This window comes from Pezoporus flaviventris, unplaced genomic scaffold (assembly GCF_033815535.1).
Source record: "Pezoporus flaviventris isolate CSIRO_AGI_PZ_B2104156 unplaced genomic scaffold, CSIRO_AGI_Pfla_v1 ptg000007l, whole genome shotgun sequence".
NCBI lineage: Eukaryota > Metazoa > Chordata > Aves > Psittaciformes > Psittacidae > Pezoporus > Pezoporus flaviventris.
The window spans coordinates 79,683,911-79,691,232 of NW_026892555.1; positions in this window are offsets into that span (position 1 = coordinate 79,683,911).

The window sequence follows — 7,322 nt, forward strand, 5'->3', positions numbered from 1 at the left end:
TTGCATTCCCTCCCAGTCAGGCTGATTTCAGCCTCCAGCACAGTCAACTCTTGGGATCCTCCTGTCATTCCAGAAATATAGATGGGTTCCACCCCTTGACAGCTTGATGGCGTCAGGGTACACCGTGCACCGGTATCTACTAGAGCCTTATACTTCTGTGGGACTGATGTGCCAGGCCATCTGATCCACACAGTCCAGTAAATCCGATTGTCCCCTACCTCCACCTGGCTGGAGGCAGGGCCCCTCTAATGGTCGTCACAGCGTTGGACACTTAAGTGCCCTTGCTCCCCTCTTCAGTTCACTCACCCATTCCTCCAAATCTGAAGTAGGTTTTCCATCCCACTTTGTCATGTCTTTTCCGTCATCCAACAGGTAAAACCATAGGGTACCCCGTGGCGTATACCTCCTGTATCTCCTCTCTTGAACAATAGGACGCCTTTTGTTAATAGCTGAGACGTGTGTTGGTACACGTGAGGGGCTGGATAAATCAGATACATCGTCCCTCAATTGTTTGAGGTCCTGGGACAGTTTTTTACAGCTGAGATGATGGAAGGAGTGAGATTGTCTTCGAACTCTCAGAGTTTATGAACCATTTCATCCACTGTTAGTGGTACTATGTCATTCCAGGTTACTGTTGCCAATGAATGGGCACATGATGACAGTGCATTCCATGTAAGTTTTCGCCACATGGGTCGTGTACATTCAACTTCATCTGGATCTATAGGTGTATCCCCGTTATTTGGCTTGATGTGATAGAGCATCTCTACGATGGCCGATTCCCTCAGAGACTGGATGCCTTTGTCTATAGTAGTCCACTTGGCCGAATGACTCGTAACATAGTCCTTGTACGGAAACCTTTTTTTTCACAGCTGCCAAGAGCCGCCTCCGAAGACTGAGGGAATTTTCTCTCTTGCAATTGCTTTGTCAATTCCCCCTTCTCTAGCAAGTGATCCCAGCTGCTTGGCTTCTGTACCTTCTAGTTCGTGACCATCGGCCCCATTGTCCCAGCATCGGAGTAACCAGGTGATGATGTGCTCCCCTGGTTGACAGGTAAAATCTTTTTACATATTCCGCAGCTCGGTTGAGGTCCGAGGTCGAGAAGTTACCTCTTCTTCTACTACTTTGTCATGTGATGATGACTCCTGATCAGATTCTGGACTGAGTGGTGAATTCATTGGTTCTTCATCTCGCTTCACCCTTCTTGCCTCCTTTTTGCTTGTTCTCTTGCGTACAGGGGCAACCGATATTGGTAAGAATTGGTCCTCTGGTTTGGCTGCAGTGATTATCACTGTAGTTTGAGTAGCAACTGTACTTGTTGCTGGGGGTGGTGCAGCTGCTGTGCTGGGAGCTGGGGTAACCATGCTGTCTCTTGCAGTTGAAGTTTGAGCAGCTGCTGTACTTGCCACTCGGGTAGCTGCGCTGTTCATTGCAGCCAAAGTTTGAGGAGCGACTGTACTTGTCGCTGGGGGTGGTGCAGCTTCTGTGCTTGGAGCTGGGGTAACTGCGCTGTCTGTTGCAGTTGAAGTTTGAGCAGCTGCTGTACTTGCCGCTGGGGTAGCTGCGCAGTTCATTGCAGCCAAAGTTTGAGTAGCGATTGTTGCTTTGCCCTCAGATCCGCCAACATTCTTTTCTTTTTGAAGGTGCTGGATAGTGTTGAACAAGGCCCTGTAAGCATAGGCCAAGCCCCAGCACGTTGCCCTGATTTGTCCATCTCTGGCATGGCCAGAATGACTACACACCTCATTTAAGTGTTTTACTAATTCTTCTGGATTTTGCAGTTGTTCGGTAGTGAAATTCCAAAGTACTGGAGGGGCCCACTGACCTAGATACTTGCCCATACTATCCCACACACCCTGCCACTCATGGTTGTCCAGCCTCAGGGAAAATCTCTCGGTCCTCCTACATCGTCGTTTGACCCCAGACAAGACCCAAACCTGACTCTGCTTAACTCTTGAAATCAGTAGTGGGCAAAACACACTCTGTATGCGTGTTAGCATGGTGATTCCCATCACCATCAGCAAACAAGTCTCAACAGCATTAAAAGGCCATTCAAAAAATTCAAAACTCTCAAATGTAAATGGTCTGGTGGGATGACTGGGAGGGTAAAAGAATATCTCCTTCACAGGTTGAGCACCTGAGAAGGAGAAAAAAGATGTGTAATTGCTAAGCACCTCCATCATATACCTCCCAAAGTATAAAGGTGGTGACCACACTGGGAACATAAGCCAGATCAGTTTCACGATCAATGATCCTATTGTATTACGAGTCATTACCATAAAGTACAATGGGACAAAAACCTTAGCCCAAGCCCCACACTTGAAAAACACTTATACAGCAAATACCGGATGGACGTAAGATACGATATACTGAAACTGTGAGATCAAGAGGAACAACCCTGAGAGCCAATAAATCAGCATTGTGACGAGTGACTATCAATCCAGTCAGATCTGTTCTTATCTCAACCCCTCGTGCCCCACGTTGGGCGCCAAAAAGAACTGTCGTGGTTTAAACACAGTCAGGTAACTTGTTCACTCTCTCGCAGTGAGTGGTGCCGAGCTGACAACAATCGAGAGCCGTCCCCCCCCCCCCCCCCCCCGCACCGGGGCTCTCCCCTTCCCCGCTCCCGGAGGAACGGGGAGGAGGATCGAAAGAGTGCAACTCCTACGGGTTGAGACAAGAACAGTCCAGCAACCAATGTACAACACAAATCACCACCGCTACTATCAACTACAACAATGATAAGGGAAAATAACAAGGGAAGAGAATATGATACCACCGGCCAAGAAACGAGTCCCACCCGGAAGCCCGTGTCCTTCCGGGTAACTCCCAGTTACCCCCTCCCACCCCGGGCATGACATGCTGTGGTATGGAATACCTCCCCGGCTAGCCCGGGTCAGGCGCCCCATCTCTGCTTCCTCACAGCTTCCCCTCCTCCCTAGCAGAGCATGAGCCTCACAAAGTCCTTGGTCAGGGTAAACATCACTTAGCAACAACCGAAAACATCGGCTTCACCAACACTGTTCCTAGGATGGAAGTCAAAACACAGCACTGCCCCAGCTCCCTCAAAGGAATAACATGACTGCTACTGCTGAACCCAGGACAATCAGTCTGAATATTTTGCTGAAACTAAGCTGTATCACTAACTTAGGGATGACATTATAGATTTCTGCAGATGATTTATGTGAACAAGTCTTCTCTGAGGATGATCCTTTAAAGCTTCTTTCTGGGACTGGGATTCTCGTCTGCTATTCCTATGACCTCTGCATTCCTTCTTGGGGAATCCTGTTTCTTAAGCTTCCATCATTAAAATTGAGATAATATCAAATGATAAGCTTTGGAATAGACCTTACATATGCAATTGTCTGTCCTCTGGACTTCCAGTATCTTTCTTGAATGTTCATACAGCTTGTTCTATCATCATAGAATCATAAAATCAACTAGGTTGGAAAAGACCTTTAAGATCATCAAGTCCAACTACTACCCAGGACTGCCAAGGCCACCACTAAGCATATCCCTGAGGGCCACAATACTATATTTTATGTATGGTAACATGATTTAATTTAGTATCTTGATTTATGTTCATTTTGAGTAATTAATCTGGTTTTTTTTCCAGAAAATGTATTTACTTCACACTATTCTTTGCTCTTCTCTACATATAGTTGCATCTTATTTTAAACAATTACTGATCTTTGAAATAGTGCTTCATTTTGATTTTTTCTTTCAAATAGATAAAGTTCTTCTCTCTGAAAATGCATACATTTTCTGCTCCTTTCTCCTTTCCATTAATATGTTGATAGAAGTGGTTACAAAGACCTATGCTTGCATATGCTTGCATAAGCTTACCAAATGAAACCATGAAAGTTAACAAAGAATCTTGATCAGAGTTTTGAGTGTTTTCATAATTAACTCTGTGCCTACCTTTTAAGTATTTTCATCTAAAATGTATTACCCTAAAATCTTTGAGAGATTCTCATAAGATAGGATCAAAATCTTTCTCATATTTGAAATATATTTCACCAATTTCTTCCCAAAATTCAAAGTTTTATTATTCCAGTAGTTTCCTAGGAATTCCATTTGTTAAGCTGCCTGGTTTATAGTTTCCCGTGTCCTTGTCTCCTTTTCCTGTTTCAAAGATACTGTAAATATTTGTCTTCTTCCAGGCTTTGGCTTTGTTGGCTCTACAGCTTACCTGTTAACAGCTCTGAGACAGTCCCATAGGTTTGCAGAGCAATTTTTTACAATTTTCATGGCTTACAGCTGGTTTGAGAAAATTTACTTTATCTAAGCAGTCTGAACACTAGTCTTTCAATATTCTAGTTTATATTCTTACTCCTTTATTCCTGTCTGTTGTGACAATCATCTGCTCTGTATGTCTGTGATTTAGATCCAGTCACAGATTGGTATTGATGTAATAGAGTGCAGTTTTAAATGTATTTCCTGTAACCAATGAACGATGCATATTCCAAAGTCAAGCCATGGTCACAGTTTCTCAAAATAGAAGATTTAATTTTACAGGATTTGTAAGTGAAACTCTTTCTATTGCAAGGCTTTTGGTCCTGCCTTTTGCTCCAGCCTTTGCATAGATCTTTCCAGCTTTTTACCATGCCATTCTGAGCCGCACGGCAAATTTTCAGTCTGAGCCCTTTACTTTCTTTCTCTGAGACAATTGTCTATGCTGTACCATGCAATTATCTCTCCTTCATTTACGTATTTCTTAAGTGGAGGTAAATTTGAATCCATCTTTTCCCTTGGTATCTAGATTCTCCATGCCCTGAACAAGGCCTTGAATAAAACCAAACACAAACTGTCAACCAACCAGGTAATGGACTATAAGAAAGTCTGCATGCAGCAAGAACAAATTAAGTTACCATGGTAGGAGAATTTCTGAACTTGTGAGAGCTTGGCTTTGAAGCTTTCCATACAAAAAAGCTTCCATACATTCTATACAAGAATTATTGATATGATGTTTTACAAGTTAGTGTACTAACATGTTATGGATATTTCGTTCATACTTGAAACTATTTTGATACTGTAAATGCCAATCTGTCTCCTGATTCCAGAATAATTTTTGCCATTACTTGTGGATTGGCTAAGGAACCATGGACATTTCATGACCAACCCAGATGTCTTAGCCTTAGGAGATGGTGGCTATGAAGAATACAGTTGAACAATGGACATGTGAGCCATCCCAGCTGTTTGGTCTTAGCCAAACTCTGAGTTAAGTTGTAAGGCCTGAACTCAAGTTACCCAGGCTGCAAGGCCTAACCTTAGGTTACTAAAGGACAGCTGTGTGCAGTAGAACAAGGAACTTGGCGTTTGCTCAAGGTTAACAAGATGTAGAAGCGGGATGGGAAAACTGTAAGATGTATGCAAAAAGTAACAAATGGACAAGCTTTCAGCTAAGCTATTATCTACTTCGAAAATGTGTGGACAGCACTTTTGAGACAATCAGAATCTACACTGGTTACATCAACTAGTCCTATAAACTATAAAAGCTGTGATGTGTGGGAATAAATTTGGCAATCACTTGATCGCATTGATCGTCTCTGCATTGTCCATGACTCCTGCATCAACAGTTACTGTAGCTTTTGATTTTAATATAGATGAGTTACAAGCCAATTACCTTCAAAAAGAAGTAAAATAAAGTACTACCCCTTCATGTAAATAGAAAATAGGAGATTGCTGGGATTTTAAAATGCTAACTTGCACTGGAAAGGTTTTGCTTTTCAGAAGAAAAAATTATATAATTTGTTCTAAAAACTTTATTTTCTGCAAAAATTTTCTGTGTAGCTGTTGTATGCAAATTCTGATATCTGCTGGAGAAAGCAAGGTTGTCTTTTTTTATTAACTCTATTTTTTATCTTACGCAGTAATATATGTTCTGTCTTATTATACTTCATAGATGACAATTCATTTTCCAGTGCTTATCGTATGAAGTGATTCTCAAATATAATTAGGATTATTGCAAGCTTGTTCTGCCTAATAATTTTTAGTTTTGGAATAGATATAAAAAAATAAAAATAAGAAAACCTTTCTGTGGTATTTTATGACATGGACTCAAGTTGATGAGGAGACTCAAATCCAACTTTATTATAACCAAGCTCTTTTTATCCCCCTGTTCAGTGCTTTCCCAACCTGCACATACATACAATCTCATGTACATGTACAATCTCATCTGCCCCTGTGAAACTCTCCAGGTAAATAGTCCAATCACAATGCTGCAGACCCTCTCACAACCTGCACATCCTCTGGCCTCCAACTGAGATTCCTGCCACCACTACATCCTGGCCCATCCTCCCAAGGCTTGCTTGTTACCTTTCCTATTCTTCAACATCCCAACTCATCGCCCCAGGGCTAGTCAAGCTCCAAGGCCTCAGAGCTCATTCCCAAACATTTTTCATGCAAATCTTATCGACTCACTTCCCACACCTTTCAAAGGTTATTGTTTGATTTTAAGGTTAAAAGAAGTTAAGAAATTGGCGTAGGATAGTCTAATATTTTTCTTGTAGTATGTTAGTACATCTAATGGGGTCATCAAGGGACCACTTCTTACATGTCCTTAAACATGCACATTTGCCCCAGAGAAATTTTGAAAGAAATAATGCTGCATAGCTTATATTTTTCTTTTCCTTTTTATATTTCTTGGTATACTAGAAGTTTTTAAGTGTCAAATTGATTTTGTTGCCTTTTAAATATAACATCTTTTTCATCATCTTTCAGTGGCATCTTTCTGACATGAAAACTGTTATTAGGGGTGTTTTCCAAGTGGAAACGGAGAAAAGCAAAATAACAAGCTGAAAAAAAAAAAAAAGAGATTGTAAATGTCAAAAGTAAAAGGCAGCTTTCTCGGTCCTCATTTTCACATCTTGTCCAACATATCAGTGATTTCCCTTTAAGGCAGCTAACTTACATGTGCACTCATACACCTCTGAATTGGGCACTGAATCAATACCAAGGCACACAGGGTTCTGGCCTATATGCTATATGGTTATGTGGAGACCTAGCAGGTTTAGGACTGGGATACAGGTTTTTTAATGTTTAGTGTTTATATCATCATTGTGGTTCTATAATTTATTAATATTTCACAAAAAAAAAACAACTAACCACCAAAAAACAGACAGCACATACTGTTCATGTTCACAGATATGCCTATAAAAGTATTAGATTCAACAACAAGCTTGTATGTAAGGATGGTGTCCAAACATCTACAAAAGGAAATCAAGATAACGCATGAACAAATAAGTGTCGAGACTATAGCAGCGCTTCCCTGAAGCACTCTATATTCTTTTCTACTGGTTGAACGTTCATGGGAGAGAGAATAC